The sequence below is a fragment of the Ictidomys tridecemlineatus genome, chromosome 10 (genome assembly GCF_052094955.1).
Source record: "Ictidomys tridecemlineatus isolate mIctTri1 chromosome 10, mIctTri1.hap1, whole genome shotgun sequence".
Classification (NCBI taxonomy): domain Eukaryota; kingdom Metazoa; phylum Chordata; class Mammalia; order Rodentia; family Sciuridae; genus Ictidomys; species Ictidomys tridecemlineatus.
In genome coordinates, this window is record NC_135486.1 from 19,068,343 (window position 1) to 19,086,702 (window position 18,360).

Sequence of the window (18,360 nt, forward strand, 5' to 3'; positions counted from 1 at the left end):
GTACATATGCATGTTCAAGAGTAAAATATTCTCACTTTAGCAAAACAGTAACATAGAAGTACATATGCATGTTGATGAGTATATATATATTGGTACAAGAGACTGAACCCAGAGGCACTAAACCACACACTTTTATTTTTTTTTTTTATTTTGAGACAGTATCTTGCTATGTTGTTTAGGGCATCACTAAATTGCTGAGGCTGCTTTCAAATTTGCAATCCTCCTGTCTCAGCCTCCCCAACCACTGGGATTACAGGCGTGCATCGCCACACTCAGGAAATACTTGCTTTTACAAACTTGAAGCCCAGTGTTTTCTATAATTCTAAATTCTAAATGCTGTTTTGCATAATCACATCCCATTCAGTTTTTAAATGAATCAATAAAGTATAAAATGTTCAAATTATTATTTTTCTAAGAAATGTCTTCCAATAAAATATGTGAGAGAAATTTTAAGAAATATTATCTTTATTTGGGATCCTAATGAACTTAAATAAGCTACTCTATTGTTAATTCTGTTTTCTAATAAGAATAATAGTAAACAAATAAAAACAAACAAACAAACAAACATATATATGTTAATTAGGAAAACTGTCCTTATAAACCTTTGAGCTAATTCAGGAGACAGTAAACTTGCTAGCTTTCTATTTTTTTAAAGAAAAGTTTCTGAGAGCAAACCCAGGCACATCCATTCACTTATATGTATTTAGGGATGAGTTTGTGCCACAACAGCAGAGTTGAGTAGTTGCAATAAAAAGAATATGGACAGCAAATAGAAAAAATTCACTATCTATCTCTTTACAGTAAACATTTTTCATCCCTGACTAGCAGAATCCTGAATCACAGAGCAAGATATTCATTTTTGATAAATAAGTCTATTCAACTAAAAACACTTTCTTAGTTTTATATGCACCTAAAATTGATGTCCAAGTGGCATTAAAATACCTAAGGGAAGAAAAAAGAAAAGAAAAACAAAGTAATGAATTGAAAATAGTGATAAGATGCAAAATTTATTAGGGAACAACAGATTGTTGTAATTCTTAAATAATAAAAATTAATATTAAATGGTGAATTTAAAACTTATCATGCAAATAAGTAGATTCTTTTTGATATCATGCAGGATAACAGACCTACTTAATTTTATATATTAAAAACACATTATATTTTCTATAACATTGAATTTTACTCATTAGTTCTGACATTGCAAATCAATTTTTTTTGCTATGTTTGTACATAATTTTTTTTGTAAAATTCTTGATATTTCCAACACTTATGCTGCCAGTACTTCAGGAGAATTTACTACTAACCTATCTTCTAGGTCTCTGATTCTATCTTCAACAGTATCTGCAATCCTGTCAATTCATTTATGAAACTAAACATTGCTACTATATGTTTTTCAAAATTTTTAGAATTATAGTTTTATTCTTACGTAACTTCAATTTTCTGACCAAGACCTTTCATTATGTTTTCTTTTCTCTTTAAGGTATTAATGAGAATTATTTTCAAATAGAATCTAGATTCTTCTTAAGTCTCCAGGGTTTGGATTTATTTAAATTTTTTTATGTTTTCATTTGCTCTGTTTTTAGAATGCTATTTTTTGGGTATTCTGGTATATTTTGTTGAATATTGATCTTATCTTTGAAAACAAATAGAAATTTTGAATGATAACACATCTTCCCTTAAAAAAATTAGCCTATCTTTGTGCAATAAGAGGATTACTATCTCTGCCCTTCCTCCATGGCTTATGCCACTCTCAAGCAGTACTTAGGCAGTAGCTCTTTAAAGTTAATCCATTTAAAATTTAGCATGTTCCTTTTCAAAATCCCCATATGTTTGTTTAGGTCTCAAGCAAACCCAGGCACATCCATTCACTTATATGTATTTGGGGATGAGTTTGTGCCACAACAGCGCAGAGTTGAGTAGTTGCAATAAAAAGAAGTACCTGAAATTTATTTGTGGGAAGGTTTCTGCATAGCAGGCATACTGAAGGACACAGCACTAGTGAAACATTAGGATTATCTTGTTATGCTCTAGAATTCTCTATCCCTGGGAGCTGGTGACATCAGTCCAGACTGATGTAACTCTGTGCTCTTGCACAGAGCCACCTCGGGTAGGCTGACACCATAGCAACTGGGCAATAAGGACCTGCACCTTTGCACAGGAAGTTTCCAGCCAAAACACAGCCCAAGGCAGTCAGAGATCATGATCCAAGTCATCATTTTCCACAGAGGAAGACCTTATTGCTCCCAATTTCTTCCTTTACTTATTCTGTCACCCTCTTTTAAGAGTTTGTTGATTCCCACCAGAGAATCAGCCCCAGGAGCAAAACTATAGTAAAAGTTGGGGTCATTATTTTCTGCTGCCAGGAAAGACACAAACAAGGTAAGCATTCAGCATCTCAGATAGTGATAGGATCAGTTCATTGTGAGATTTGAGTTTGCATTTGGTGCTTTGGTGAAAAACTCAAAGATGTAAGCCTTTTTCATTTTATTTTGTTTTAGCTCTGGAATGAATGCTGTCAAAAGAATGGTTAACTCTATTATTGATTGTCTGCATATTTTTTATTTGGATATGCATAAGATAGAATATCTCTAAAATGTTAACTGCTGGAAAACTAGCAGCCATGTACATTAGCTAGGAGAGAATTATGGCAGTTGTTTTTGGTGTGGCAAAGTATTTGTTTTGTCTGTGTTTGAACATGTTTGCAAAGTGATCTTGTTTTGTCTCTCTCAATTAGAGTTATTTCATGTTGTTATTTCCTGAAAGATAATGGCTGGCTGGCAGCAGTTGGATTAAAGGGCTGTTTTTATTCTTCTTCACCTCTATTTAAAGGTCTTGTGTGGGTTTCCTTTTGCAGATTGGACTGTGATTGAAATGGCAAGTTTCAGAAATATTTTTAATTTTTTTTAATTTAAATTACTTCATGATACACACTTATATTTTTCTTTTTACCTATTCTTTCTCAAATCATATAATTGCACTTGCATTAAGATGATGAACATTATAAAACTGATTGTGAGAAAGGTAGACTACAATGCCATATTTAAGTTGATTAGAAATCTGCAAGTTGTTTGTTACTTTAGGTCAAAAGTAAAGAATATGTATTTTACTTCGTTTCATGGTAATATGTCCTCCAGAAAATATGTGGAGGATGAAGACAACAAAATATTTGATGATGCAAGAGCCTATTAGCATAAAATAATTAGTGAATTAAAGGGATGAGATACCTTGGGAAGTAAGCTCTTGAGGTTTATGATTTTGCAGAGCCTTAACATGATCTTCATGACCTTCCTTCCTTCATTAGCAGGTAACCATGGAATTTACCAGATCTGTGAAACCATTCTTAGCCCTTTTTCTAATTCATACTTCTATGCAACAAATATTCTTGGCATAAGTATAAACCCACACACTTAATAAAATGTTGCTTAATAGTAAACAGTAGACTGTAAATTGCAAGTACAGGGATTATCCCCAGGAGTGACATTAATAAGCTATATGACCTTAAATAGAAATTTAACCACTGTGACCCTCAATGTCTTGTCCATGATACATGGCAAATTAAATTTTAGCTGTCCTAAAAGGAAAACATACATTCAGGTAGAATTTCTGAAACAAATGCTTAAAATATATAATAGTCAATGAAGAATTTGAAATTTGCATTTGCATTTGCATTTATAATGTCCTATTTGACTATGTAATTTAATCTATTACTTTCTAAAAATTAGTTATTATTAATACCCTGCTAAGAATCAGGAAATTAGTACCCAACACAATGAGGAAATTAGTATCCTTAACTATTCCATCAGTATTTATTGCATACCAACTTTAAGCTAGATAATTTTTAAGGATATATATATATATATCCTTTATATATATATATATATATATATATATATATATATATATGGAAATAGATTAGGTAGGTATACAAGAAAGCACAATTAGTAAGTTAGTAAGTTGTTATGGACTCAGATCAAACTCACATGGTATTATTTTAACATTGTTTTTTGTCTCTCTTTGACCTCAATTGCAGATCACCAGGCAGAGAATCATGCTAAATATAAAGATGTTTTTTTAAGTAATTTTTTTTCAATGTTTAATTTTCTTTGAAGTGACCTGAATTTTCCCTGTTCTTTGCTTCTTAGTGCCAACAATCCAAGCTTTCGTTCCTTTATACCATTTATACTTGGACACCATAATGACCTACTGATGGACATTCTTTCTTATCTCCACTTTCCAGTTCATCCAGAATTGCAAATCATAAAGACAAATTTCAGCATGCCATTTTTATGCTTCAGGCTGCTCCATAGCTTTTTATTTCCCATGGGTGCAGTCCAAGCTTTTCATCCTAGAATTCAAGGTTTTTCATATTACTTCCTCACACTCCAGCAGTTACTGCCTAAAAATCTCTGCACTCTTTCCAGTGAGGTGGGGTACCTTTTCCTGTACATCCTTCTCCACTCATTTCCCTTGATGCTCATTCATTTGTCTAACCAAGTCACATGTAACTATGATGGCTCATATGAAGTCATACTTCTTTTATGAAGACTTCTTTAACAACTTTAAATCTTAATACTTTTTTTTTTTTTTTTACCGTATCACAGATTTTTATAACTAAAAGTAGTCATGGAATTCCTGTCCTATTCTAAGATTTTCAAATTTGAAAACAAAGGTCTGGAGTAGTTTAGAATGACCATCTATTTGCTACAGTTAGGTATTTTTACATGATTTACCTAATATGGTCTTTTATTCTCTCTGGGTGGGTTGATAACGTGATGTTATACAGTTCTTTAATTGTTTCAATGTTTTTAGATTTTTTTTTCTCTAAAACCTTGGAAACCACTTAAAAACAGTATTATAGCATACACCATTTTAAAATATACCTTAAAATATTTATTGATTTTCTGGATTTTCAAAAGTAATAATTTACCTGAAATAATTTTTACAAGAATTGCTATTAAATTTATTAATGAAAAAGGAAAAACAATGCCCAATTTAAATAAATTGAAAATATATCCAAGGGTACTCATTTCATTAAACAACTCTTCTGAAAAAAATACAGGTGATGTGAAAAAAATTGTTTTTAAAAGAACATTTTTTTTTTCAAGAATCATGTTTAAGCAACACACGAATATATGGCAAGTTAATACAAAAACAGTTACAAGCATGTATCTCTTTTGGAATTTGTTTACATATATGACTCCCATCGTGTATGAGAATTCAATATTACTAAATATTCTTCTACATTTGGCAAATTTTACATTAACAAGTACATGAAATTTGTTAAATGTATTAGCATTTACATACTTAACACATGTAGTGCTATAAAAGCTACCATTGATCTATCTACAAGTTAAAATGTGATAAAATAATGAGAAGAAAAACATTTTAAAATATAAGAAACATTTTTAAGCATGATTTCTCATAGACAATCCAACAATGACTATATTCATAATTTAGGAATTTGTTTTGCCAAGAACATCAAAATCCTTCCATTCAATTTCTTGTTATTTCCTATAAAAATGAAGCAATGCTATTCTTGATATTTCATTTATTTGGAGCTCCTTTTTTTCCTAGGAATTATTGAAATTGAGGTTAAATGAATAATTTAATTTAAAATCACACACTGCAGTATGACACATAAGGTTCATGTTTGAATTTCACTGTTTGTCCTGCATTAAAAAGCACTTATTTTAAGGCTATGGAAGATGCTCACGTAGCATCCCTAAGCGCCTCTTTTTTAGAAGGATTTGTGGCCTTCTGTGGCACAGATGATAAGGAATTTCATTGTTCTGGCTTCATACTCAGTTTGACCTATTCATCCTAAATAAACTAATCCTGGAGAGAGTTTTGCTTCAGGCATAAAATGATCAACAGAGGGATGGAAAATAAATCTACCACCATGCATGCAAAAAACTGATATAATAGTCCAGAATCGTGTTCATTTAAATAAAATTTCAGATCATACCTTCCCCTAAAATCAAGATATCCGATTTTAGGAACTTCTCTCATCATCACTGATAATGTATTTGAGGACTGGAAATTCATGGAACACAAAATATGACAAAGTTCTTTTCAAAGTGCCTACTAACACCACAGAGGCTCTGATTCAGTTGCAAAATGATGGCATCTGAGAAAACAGGGTCAAAAAATGAAAGAGATGAAATAGTAGTAGTACATTGCAAATATAGTCTTAAAGTCTTCAGTTTTCTTTAGGGTTTGCACTAATAACTGATGTCAACTTCAGATTCGGAGTATGAAAATATCTTCAGAAAAAGAAAAGTGTTGACTGCGAAATAAGGAAACTTTTCTATGAACTCAGCATATTTCTCTAACTGCACTATTTTATTAGACTTATTAGTGCATGTTAATTAGACAAAATAATGGATTTCTTTTTGACATTTTCCAAATAGCACATACCATGCTAACTACACTATTATGGCCTACCATCTGGAACAAAGCTTCAACCAAACTAATGATCTGCCTTGTTAATATTAGGACTCAAAATCCATGGTCCAGCTATCACTCTAGGCTGGATCATTTCCATTGCAGAAATCAACAGCTTTTAATAAGTGCTACTTCTGAAAGAGGGCTTCAAATCAAGCCAACTTAGCTGGATCCAAGTACAGAATGGCAAATATCCAAGATTTTTTGTATAAATATGATAAATTGAGATAAACAAGATAAAGCACTTGGAATGAAAGTATTGGATAGCCTCATCAGCATATTTTTTTATTTTAACACAAACAAGATTTCTTAGTTATATCTTTTTTAGATTAAACATATTTTATTTAAACTTGAAAATATTTTCAGTAAAAAAAAGCATAGATCACTCAGCCAAATTTTTAAGCTTAAGTTAAGTAACTGGAACAGAAATTTAAAGTTAATATTATAACTTACAGATATTCAGATGTTAATTTCTCATTTAAGTGTTATAATGATAACAAGAAACAAACTTTTAAGTGGTATTTGAAAACCCATGACTTATTGATTTATGCAACATAGATTATAATAAGATATTTTGATTTATACAATTATTCAGTTCACAATTCACAAAGTCAGTCTTATATATTGAAAGAGTTAGAAATTAGAAGTTATATCAAAATATTGTAAGGTACCTTCTCAGAATATAAATAAAATTATGATTAAATCTCTGCTTACTTTATCAAAAATATTGTGGAGGCTAGGCACAAAGCTGTGTTTATTTTTAATTCCAGCTATTCAGGAAGCTGAGGTCAGAAGATCCAGGGGCACCTGGGTGACATATTGAGGCTCTATCTCAAAAAATGAATGAATGAATGAATATATTGGAAGCTATTTTGATGGGAACTTGAAGGAATAATACATGTTTCTTGGAATGATTTTTTCGAAATATTGATTTCAAATATGACTGTGTATCTAATTACCTGCTTCAAACCATGTTAATAGGATTCCTCTTTTTATTGCACTTCTTTCAGTGTCTCTTTAGTGGGGCAGGGGCGTAGATCTGTGGGGAACTAAACAACCAGATGTGAGTTTTGAGGAGGAACATTCTACATTTTAAATAGATTAACTTTAAAGAGCTACTGCTTACATTACTATCTAAAAGCTTTAATCCAGCTACAAAAAAGAAGCTTTTGCAACACACACACACACACACACACACACACACACACACACACGTCAAATTTAGTTACTATGACAACCAGTAGTTTTACAAATGAATTTGTCTGTATTCTGTGCCTCATCCCTGACTCTACTCATCAAGAAATGAACAGCCTTTTGTTTCCAGAAGTCTTGCTTCAGATTTCTGTCTGGGAATCTGCTTTCTCATTCGGATGAAGGAATGGTCTGGTAGATCCTGAATTCATTTCAAGAGCCCAGAAGCTACAGAGATTGAATGAGTGATTCCTGAACAGATTTGTTATTCTTAGTACAAAAATCCAGGGTTGGATTTCTTGCATCTCACAGAACACAACCCGGTAAAAATAACACCAATGGCAAACCTGTGACAGGTTTTCTCCCTCAAATTAGGGAACCAGAGCACAGGAGAAGTTTTGCTATGATGTACTAGGCCTGCCTTCTTTCTTCAATTTCATATTAAATAAATTCCTAGATCTTCATTTAAATAATATAGTGATTAATTTCAATCTTAGAATATATATGTATAGTGTTTAAACATGAAGCTGAAAAGCACCAGAGAGTTTGAAGAAACATGAACTTTATGTTACAATCAATGACAAGGAGGCTGGAGATATAGCTTAGTTGGTAGAGTGCTTGCCTCACGTGCACAAGGCCCTGGGTTCAATCCACAGCACCAAACAACAAACAAACAAACAAAACAGTGACAAGAAATGAGCAAGAAAAAATCAACAACAATATTAACACCACAGCCCTATTGTATAAAAAATGCCAAGTGAGAATGAATTATGGGTCAAAAGAATCAACTCTGAGGACAAGTTAGGATCCCTGTGACAGGCTTGTAAAATTAATGGACAGATTCTTAGAATAGCATTTAAAATTTATAAAATAAATCCTTAATACTTGAAAGTACACCAATCATATTTAACAAGGATTCTATCCATGATTTGGTTTTCTAATTTTTGGACCCTTTTCAAAATACCATTGGATGTTATTGAGATAGGAAAAATTAAGAAATACACAGGTTACAAATATGTTTCAGACGGACAAATTACAGAAATTTTTACAGAAAATATTGGGTAGAATTAGAGTATGAGAGTGAAGGAGTAATAAAAGGAAATACGTGGTTTCAAATTACACATTTCCACAGATTATGATAAATGATTGGTTGGTTTTCTCCCTCCCCTTCCCTCTGTTTCCTTTCTCCCATTTAGGTAAGGCCCTGAATGCTACGCAGGCCCTCTACCACTGTGTTCCGTCCCAGTCCCCTGGTTGGTGGATTTCTAAGGACTGTTGGTCTGTGATGGTGGTGGTCCTGAATAGATGCAAAGGATCCACTTTGTCCTGCAATTTTTGGAGTATCCCTTAGGTTTTCAGAGGAAGACACCAAAGGAGAAAATGGAAATACAAGTCTGGGTGTCAGAAGATTCTGACTTTGTGCTGTAGAAATAAATGTATATGCTAATAGCATACAGGTATGTTTTTAAACCATAGACTTGAATAAATCAGGTGCTGTGAATGTGGAAGACAAAGAGTGGTCCAGGGCTGAACGCTGAGGTAATCTATTGTTTAAGTGAGAGGGATCCATAAAAAAAAAAAAAAAAAAAAAAAAAACAGTGGGAGGAAACAAAAAGCACTTACGGAGAAATTTACAGTTAGAGTGGAGTGGGCAGAAATTGAAACACATTAGAGTGAGGGGTGCACAGAAGGTGAGACAGAATATAGAAATTTTTGGAAGTTGTTGAAAGTAGAGAAGAGAATAATAATGGCTGATGTACTTAAGGAAACCGAAGAATATATGTTACAATATCACTGACTTGGGAAATATTAAGGGGTAGTTATAATATACCAGTAACAATTCACAGAAGGAAGAGCGATCCTATCACTCAATAAATGGAACCAAATAACACATGTCTTTAAAAAGAAATCTTTGCAGTTGGGTCCAGTGGCACATGCTTGCAATCGAAGCAACTCTGTGGGGAGAGACTGGAGGTTTGCAAATTTGAGGTCAGCCTCAGTGACTTAGTGAGACTCTGTGTATCAAAAGAAAAAAATAAAAAGGAATAAATAGGGTTGTGGCTCAGTGGTAGAGCACTTGCCTAGCATGTGTGAGGATCTGGGTTCAATTCTCAGCACCGCATATAGATAACTAAAGCAAAGGTCCATTGACAACTAAAAAATATTAAAATAAAACAGAAGGAATGGGGATATAGCTCAGTGCTAAAGCGTCAATGAATTCAATCCTTAATACTGGAAAAAGAAAAGGAAAATGTGAACAAATTACATCATCCTGAGAAATTTAGTTACAGCACTATAAAGCATTTATTTTATTATTATTCATTTTCATTTAATAAATGCTTCCTTCATGATGATCTCAGAATTAAATGTTTTATGTGTATTATGTCTGAACTTTAAAATGTCCATGTCAAAAATCATTTCCATTTACCCATGAGCAAACTGAGGCACATAGAAATTTATGCAATATGTGTATGACATTAAGCTTTTCTATCTCATAGTCCATTTTTTATATAGACTTATAGATCCCAGCATCACTAGTGTATCTGATAATTATATGCTTTACATATATTAGTTAAAATCATTACAATCATATACAAAACCAGACAACCATCAAATTGAAATACCAGTTTTTATAACTCATAAGTCAAAGTGTCTAACTATTCATCAGCAGATAAAAGTCCTCTTTCCAAAATACGACTCAAATGTCTGTACCTTCTTCTATGGAGCTATTAGTACACCACCAAAAAACTCCCCACCAAATAATAATGACACCTAAGGTTTTCCAATAAAAAAGGAAGAATCTCACAATAGTTATTAAAGATACTAATAAATAAATAAATATAAAGAATAAGTCATATCACTCATTCTTCTCACCTGGAAAAAGAAGAACGAGGCGAGAACCTCCCTTTATCCTGCCCCTGGTATTCACAGACACAGTCATAGCCATTCCTGCAGAGCTGCAGGAATGATTGGCTCCTTTGTTCCCTGTGAGTTTTTTCGATTTCTACTCCTTGTTTTATTCCTCTGAAAGCTTTTTAAGGCTTGTTTACTTACTCACCTGCCGCTCAAACTTGTTTTCCTAGGTGGGAGGTAAGATTTTCTTCAGTTATAACTTAACTTTAGTCTTTGAAGGAAATCACTTTGATTTTCCCCATATTTAGAATTATAATCTTCACACAGTATTTTCAAGAGCAATTTAGGTATTTATCTGTGAGTTATCTTTGGCTTTGCTAAGATTTAGCACTTCGTTGGGTATATATATATATATATATATATATATATATATATAGAGAGAGAGAGAGAGAGAGAGAGAGAGAGAGAGAGAGAGAGAGATGTCAACATTTTTCTTCCTTTTTTTGCATGTTACCCTAATACTTTCAAAATACAAAGATACATGTCAGACATTATTTGGCTCCTTATTTTTAAGTCAATTTCTGAAGTCTTGCTGTGGAATCCACTTTCTGAAAGAAATTCACCTTAAACGGAGTATTTCTGTAATATAATAATACCTTTATAGAAATAGCTTTGGAGATTTTTTAAATAGAAAGACCCACAGGATTTATATATACCCAGTGGTTACAAGTGTTAGATTATTTTGTTTTGTGATTTAGTAAATCCATGGACTTTCTCATGAACAATGTTTATTTTAAACTTGTTTGAATAAGCTTTCAGAAGTCAAACAATACAAATAAAGCAGATTTAGAACAGAACATCACTTTCCAAATAATACTTTCATGTTTAAAATAAATATGTTACGCTTTGAAAAGTGCTTGAGATAGTACTATGAACCTCATTATGGCTAAGTAATTACTGAGTCCTTAATTCATTTAAAAATACAGGTGATGAAAATATATACAGACACACAGACCAACATATACCTATTTCTAAAAGTCATATTTCAACATCATCTTAATCACGATGATAAGTATGCTGACTCCATTTTTGACATCTGACTTCTGATCGCTTTCTTGTTCATCCTTCTTTCCGTCCTGCCCATGATCTAAGAAAACCTAGGGGCTGGGGATGTGGCTCAAGCGGTAGCGCGCTCACCTGGCATGCGTGCGGTCCAGGTTCGATCGTCAGCACCACATACAAACAAAGATGTTGTGTCCACCGAAAACTGAAAAATAAATATTAAAAAATTCTCTCTCTCTCTCTCTCTCTCTCTCTCTCTGTCTCTCTCTCTGTCTCTCTCTCTCTCTCTCTCTCTCTCTCCCTCTCTCCCCCTCTCTCTGTTAAAAAAAAAATGGAAAAAAAATCCTATTAAAAAAATAAAAAAAAGAAAAAAGAAAACCTAGGCACCTCCTTCTTTGACTCCAGCAAAAATTCAAACCATGTAAGCCCAGGAAGCAGGCAGGAACCCTTACTCCATCTCCACCTTTGAATCTCATTAAAATTTCAAGCCTTAAGCTACTCTCCTCCTCTCAAATCATGTTCAAACCTGTTTGAGAGCCTGCTCTGCTGTCCACAAGCAGAGTGCTGCTCTGAGCAAGGCATCTTTTCATCCCCCCTGGTTGGTGCTTCTGAAGCATCATTGGCATCAATATCCAACCAGTGGGAGACTGACCCTGCCCCCTGAAGTTCAGCCACAAGCATAGAGATCCATATTTCTAATATCCCCATTCCACTTAGTTTTCAATTTTAAATATTCCAATTAAAATATGACAGCTTTTCAAAAATATTGATGACATTGTTTTGCTTTATCATGTGACTGAGTAATTGGCATATGCTTAAGATGCCACTCAGCAAAACTGATTTCACACAGATACCAGTTTCTTAAGTCACCCATTGAGAAGAAGAGCTTTGTCTAAAGACAGAGTGCAGATTCTTGGGACATATCCTACATCCCCTGGAAGAAAATCTCAGGGATGTGTCATAAGGTACCTGCTTGTGTTTTAGTTTGGACACCAGAGGACTTGTGGTGCTTTGAAAAAAAACCTGAATGCATTTATTCATAGACTTACAACATCTGTTCAATGACATTTTCAAGTGTTCCACTGAGGCCCTGTATGTGTGTGTGTGTGTGTGTGTGTGTGTGTGTGTGTGAGAGAGAGAGAGAGAGAGAGAAGAGAGAGAGAGAGAGAGAGAGAGAGAGAGAGAGAGAGAGAGAGAGAGAGACAGAGAGAGAGAGAGAGAGAGAGAGAGAGAGAGAGAAAGAGAGAGAGAGAGAGAGAGAGAGAGAGAGAGAGAGAGATTTGTATTTTCTTTGTTTTAATGTACATAATCTGGAATAACTTGGGGGGCTATAAATTCTATCCAGAAGAAATTTTTCAGAATCTTTAGAAACTTTTCATTCATTTTTATTTCCATTAGTATAAGCATTCCATGAGAAACCATATATTAGACATGAGATAAAAAGAACAAGACTGCATTCTTTTTCATTTTGAAAAATGAAAATTTGAAGAATAGTTATACTACTGACTTAAAATGTTTTCTTTTTCTAATTTTTTAAAAATAATTTCTGACAAAACTATTGCTTACATTACACCTAAACTGCCTTTGGTGTTAACTAGATTGTCTCTGGTACTTCAAATACTTATTCATCCTTTTGAAAGGTTTGAAGGTAAAGTAATGAGGAATGTTTGTATTCCCCCATATTCTGGTTCACTTTGTCACACCACAAACGGAATAACTATAGGAAGAAGGAAAATGGAAGAAAGGGAGAAAGAAAAGGAAAAGAAATGCAAGAAAAAGAATACCCTGTATACACAACTAAGAATCTAAATATATTAGAAGACACAAGGAGGGTCTGTCTTAAAGCTCTACTGGAAAATGAGAGGATAGTTAGGGACTCTTCAGCACAAGTACCATCCCTAAACTCCAGGACATAGATCTGTGAAAGTGGTTTGTGGCATGAGCATGTCTAGAGTGCTGCACCCTGGATGCAGGATGATGTTATGAGGTCTGATCCTGAAGCTCATTGAAAAGGCTCCCAAAGCAGACAGTTTTGGAAATAGAGGGCTTCTTTCCAAAATTTTATATGCCAGTATCATGGTATCAATTTTAGGGAATTTCCTCCCTAAATGTATAATTTCCATACTTCTCATTTTTTTTCTTGTTTTGATTTTCTATTAATTAAGGCTTCTGTTTAGTCTTTTCTGAATACTCAGATGAAACCCCTCACTATTTTATATTTTACTTATTGATATTTGATTAACAAGTAATGAATGCTCATATTAATGGGGTCCAGTGTGATATTTCAATACATGCACACAGAGCATACTAATCAAATCTCCCTTTATCCACCTCCTCCGTACAGAGACATGTTTCCCAACCTCCATTCATCATTATACTACATTATAATGATGTATACTACATTATACTACATTATAATAATATACATTATTCAGGCTGCCTTCTTTCAGCTTCCACATAAGAATGACAAGATTTGCTACTAGTTTCTTTCTGTGTCGGGTTTATTTCACTTAACATAATACACTCTAGTTCCTTCCAGTTCACTACAAATGAATGTCTAACATATCAAGAGTGGTCTAAGACACTGCATTTCTACTCCAAGCTATCAGAGTTTTCAGCCATACCTGCATCAGAAGTTACTCTCCCTATTTAGTTGCACCTGTACTAGTGGGCAATTCACTCACACCTTCACTATAACCTTCCCAGGCACTGGTGAGCATTAGTCTACACTCTACTTTTATGAGGTTATTTTTAGCTTCCTCATAGAAGACATATAAGACACACACATGCAGTGTGTGTCTTTCTGTATCTGACTTATTTCACTTAAAGACTCCCAGTTCAGTTCTTTCCTTATTTCTGCGAATGATAGAGTTTTATATTTTTAAGTAACTGAATAGTATTCTTTTGTTTTATATACACTACATATTCTTTATCTGTTCTATTGATGAATATTTACGTTGAATCTGTATCTTGGCTATTTTGATTAGCGCTGCAATGAACATGTGAGAGTAGATGTCTCATCAACATGTACCTTTTATTCAATTTGGATACAGATCCTGTAACAGAATCTTTGGACCAAATGTCAGTTTTATTTTCAGTTTTTTGAGGAACCTCCATATTGTTTTCTGTACTGTACTAATTGACTTTTTTACCAATAGTATATAAGAGTTTTCTTCATATCCTCATTAGAAAAAAAATTATAACAGTCGTTCGATCTGGAATGAGATGATGTTTCATTGTGATTTTTATTTATATAAAATAATTTTAATATTTAGAAGTAAATCTTGAAATATATGTGTGTGTATGTGTGTGTGTGTGTGTGTATATATATATATATATATATATATATATATATATATATTTTTTTTTTTTTTTTTTTAGACCAGGGATTGAACTCAGGGGCACAGGACCACTGAGCCACCTCCTCATCCCTATTTTGTATCTTACTTACAGACAGGATCTCACTGAGTTGCTCAGCACTTCACCTTTGCTGAGGCTGGCTTTGAACTTGCGATCCTCCTGACTGAACCTCCTGAGCTGCTGGGATACAGGTGTGTGTCACCATGCCTTGCTTGAAATATATTTTTATTTTTAATGTAGCTTTGACCAGTCTGTCCTTTGAAAATTGATACAATTTGAAAAAATAATCATGTCTATTTCAATTTACAACAAATCTCATATTACCAAAAATCACCTATGCAGATATTTTTATTTACATTTCATTCAATTCTTATGTCATTTTGTGTGAGACAAATTTGAATTGCAATGTGAATATCATTACTATCATTAAATTAAAAACATTTAAAAATTTCCATTGAGATTTCTTTTTTGACAGAGATTATTTAACATGGAATTAATTAACTGAGAAGAAGTTGGAGACAGTCTTTTTATCTTTTTACTATTGATTTCCAACTTAATTCTACTGTGGTCCGTGAACACACTGAATGGTTTAATGCCTTTGAAATTAAGTATCACTTTATGGCTTACATATGTCAAATGTTTCATATGCATTTGTAAAGAGGATAGTTTGCCTTTGTTGGGTGTGTACCTTTGTTAGATCTTTCCTTTGAGGAATTAACTATTGATTGGCATAAAGTTCCTTTTAATTTCATTTAATGCTTCTCCTACAAAAATTACCTTTCTTACATTAAAAGAGCCTTCTTTCTTTTTTCCTTTTCCCCTCCCTACTTTTCTCTTTGCCTTCTCTCTCCTTCCTTCCTTCCTTCCTTCTTTATTTTCTTTTTAAATAAACACCACCTATACTTTTCTATCTAAACAGACAATTTGCTTTGAGTATCTCCTGTGTATTATTTATAGTTATCACTGCAAATATTTGCATGAGTTGATATGTTTTTACTTTTAGTACTTTTACACTATTTTAAGAATTAGTTTCTTCTTTTTAGTAACGTTTTAATTTGTTACACCTTACCCTCTTTTGCTTGATGTCATTGCTTCTTTTAATATTCACATTGATTTCCTTTCTGTTTTACTGATTATATATTGGATATATTTTCTTCAGTTTATATTAATTTTCTACTATGAACATGACAAAACTAATACCTATCAATTTCCTTTCCCTTGGCTGAATACCAGACACTGTCATTGCTCTTCCATATCCCTGGGTCATCATGAAACTTAGCCCTGCAGTATTGGACAGCCAACAATTATCATACTCTGAAGTTCAAACACTAAACACACCTATGTCTCTCTGCCTGAGGATGTTCTCTGGTTTACTTGAATTCTCATCCAACCGTCCTGTTACCATTTCTTACAGTGACTTGTAACCCATGAAAGACAAAAAGAATTGTTCGAAAAAACCCTTAAATTTATGTTTCTTACTAAAAGAAACCTTAGGTTTGCATTAGTCCATTTCTCAGAGGACCCACTAGCTGAATAAATCTTCACTTGCCCACAGCAGTGCCTCTCTAGCTACCAAAAACTTCTTGGTTTATAGAAATTCCTTCTTATCTTCCCAATATACCCTTCATACTGCTTTTATTTTTAGGGAGGGAGGAATTAAAGCAGCTGGATTTTGAGGGAGGATTCTACTAAGGAAGCTACCCATGTTTTACTATCTTATAAACATGATGATAACTGGAAATCCTGTCCAGCTCAACTACACTAAGGCTGTTTGCAGAGCTATGTAGAAAATACTGCAAGCAGAAAATTCCAGGTATAGGTTTGCTGTTAACAAACCTGGAGTCCATGCATTTTGGAAGCTAGGACTCCGTGGAAAGTTTTTCGAAACTACACAACACTATAGGTTAATAAATGGAGATGTTTAATAAGCTCAGTGCGTCCTGCTGTGTGATATAATCAATAAATCTCACAAAAATCTTCCCTATTACTCTCCACTAGACACTATGTGCACAAAGGGGGAAAGAAACGTCTAGATAGTAGTTCTCTCATTTTCATAATCTTTTCTCTGCTTCACTTCTGACAATCATTTATTCTTTAGCTTATTCTTAAATCTGGATGATGAGTAAGATCTCTGATTCTTGTGTCTCTGGCTCTATTGTCTGAGACTTTGTGGTAAAAAAGATGCGTCAGTTTAATCATATACATCAATAATTTACTCAGATATTCATCTTAGAGACTGTAAAGCGGAAAGGGCACATGAGATCAGGAACAAGAATGAGGCACCCACAGAAGGTTTATTGGCAGGCAATCCCAGGCGAGGTTCACCAGTCTGCAAAAGGGTGAGGGCGGGGAAGTCGTGGGTGGGAAATGCAAGAACAAAGCTAATAAGGGAAGCTGGAGGTAGGACGGCCTCGGCCATCTATATTGCAGCTACCAACAGCAGGTTGGCCCAGCAGAGTTTAGTGGGATCCTGTCTGTTGTGGGTTGGTCAGGGCTGATGTGACTTGACAGGACAATGGCTTCAGCCTGTGGGAACCTGGTGGTTGGTGTCCGTTGCTGGTCAGCTTCTGATTGGCCATTTCCAATCTTCTTAGCCAGGTGGAAAGTCCCCACCCACAGCCACCAAGAAAGGGGAGAGGGAAGGGAAGCCAGCCCACCTAATGGAGACTGCTTTGGGGAATCCAGGTAAAGGCAACTTCTTTCTCCTCCTATAGTTAGTTGGGTTTTCAGAAGCAGATTTTGAAATAAAGTTAGTGTGTAAGACACTAAGGATTGCACTTAGGATAGAATTTATGTAATGGAAGGACCGATATCAGGACGGGGTAAAGGGAGAAGCTAGAATGCAAGTTCCATATCCAGTCAGACTGATTCTAGGAGCTGAGCAGCTACAGAGGTCCTTAACAGCTGTAATGCAGTTCATTTATCATAGCTATCATCATTGGATGTGTCAAGGTGTGAGTTGGTATTGATGGTTTTCTGCAGTTCTCAAAGAAGAAAACAAAGATTGTCTATCCACAACACCTTAAATCAAGGACAAGTCCTTGATTGAGAGAAAAATCTAGAATGCATACCACAATCATTGCTATATTTTCTGGTTTTTGATGACTCTATCATTTTCCTAGTATTGTTCTTTCTTATTTTCTAGTCTACTTTTTAAACTATCGCACAACCATTACAATCATATAGAAATTCTGAAATATTTCTAGGCAAATATTCAAAGATTTTTATTTTCATCTCAAAAAGGGGGAATATTCTTTGATTAGGCTATTATTCTGCTCCTTAAAGAAACATTCAAAGCTCTGTTTACACATGGCTTTGGGATGCACACTCTGGGAGATCTTTCTACATCTGAATAGCCTTCATTTTATCCTCCTCCTCTCCTTGGCTTTGGAAGTTCTTACAGTATTATCTTCCTCTCTCCAGACTGTACATTCGCTGCTGCCTTAGAGC

General features: G+C 34.0%; 1 long non-coding RNA gene across 1 annotated transcript in view; it reads left to right on the forward strand.

The window, feature by feature from the left end:
- The first annotated feature begins 1,864 nt into the window (after positions 1-1,864).
- The window catches only part of LOC144367151 (uncharacterized), a 95,630-nt gene continuing 79,134 nt past the window's right edge, over positions 1,865-18,360 (forward strand). Inside the window, exons 1-2 of the long non-coding RNA XR_013426446.1 lie at positions 1,865-2,379; positions 15,004-15,101. This is a non-coding gene — a long non-coding RNA (uncharacterized LOC144367151). The remainder of the gene's footprint in view (positions 2,380-15,003; positions 15,102-18,360) is intronic.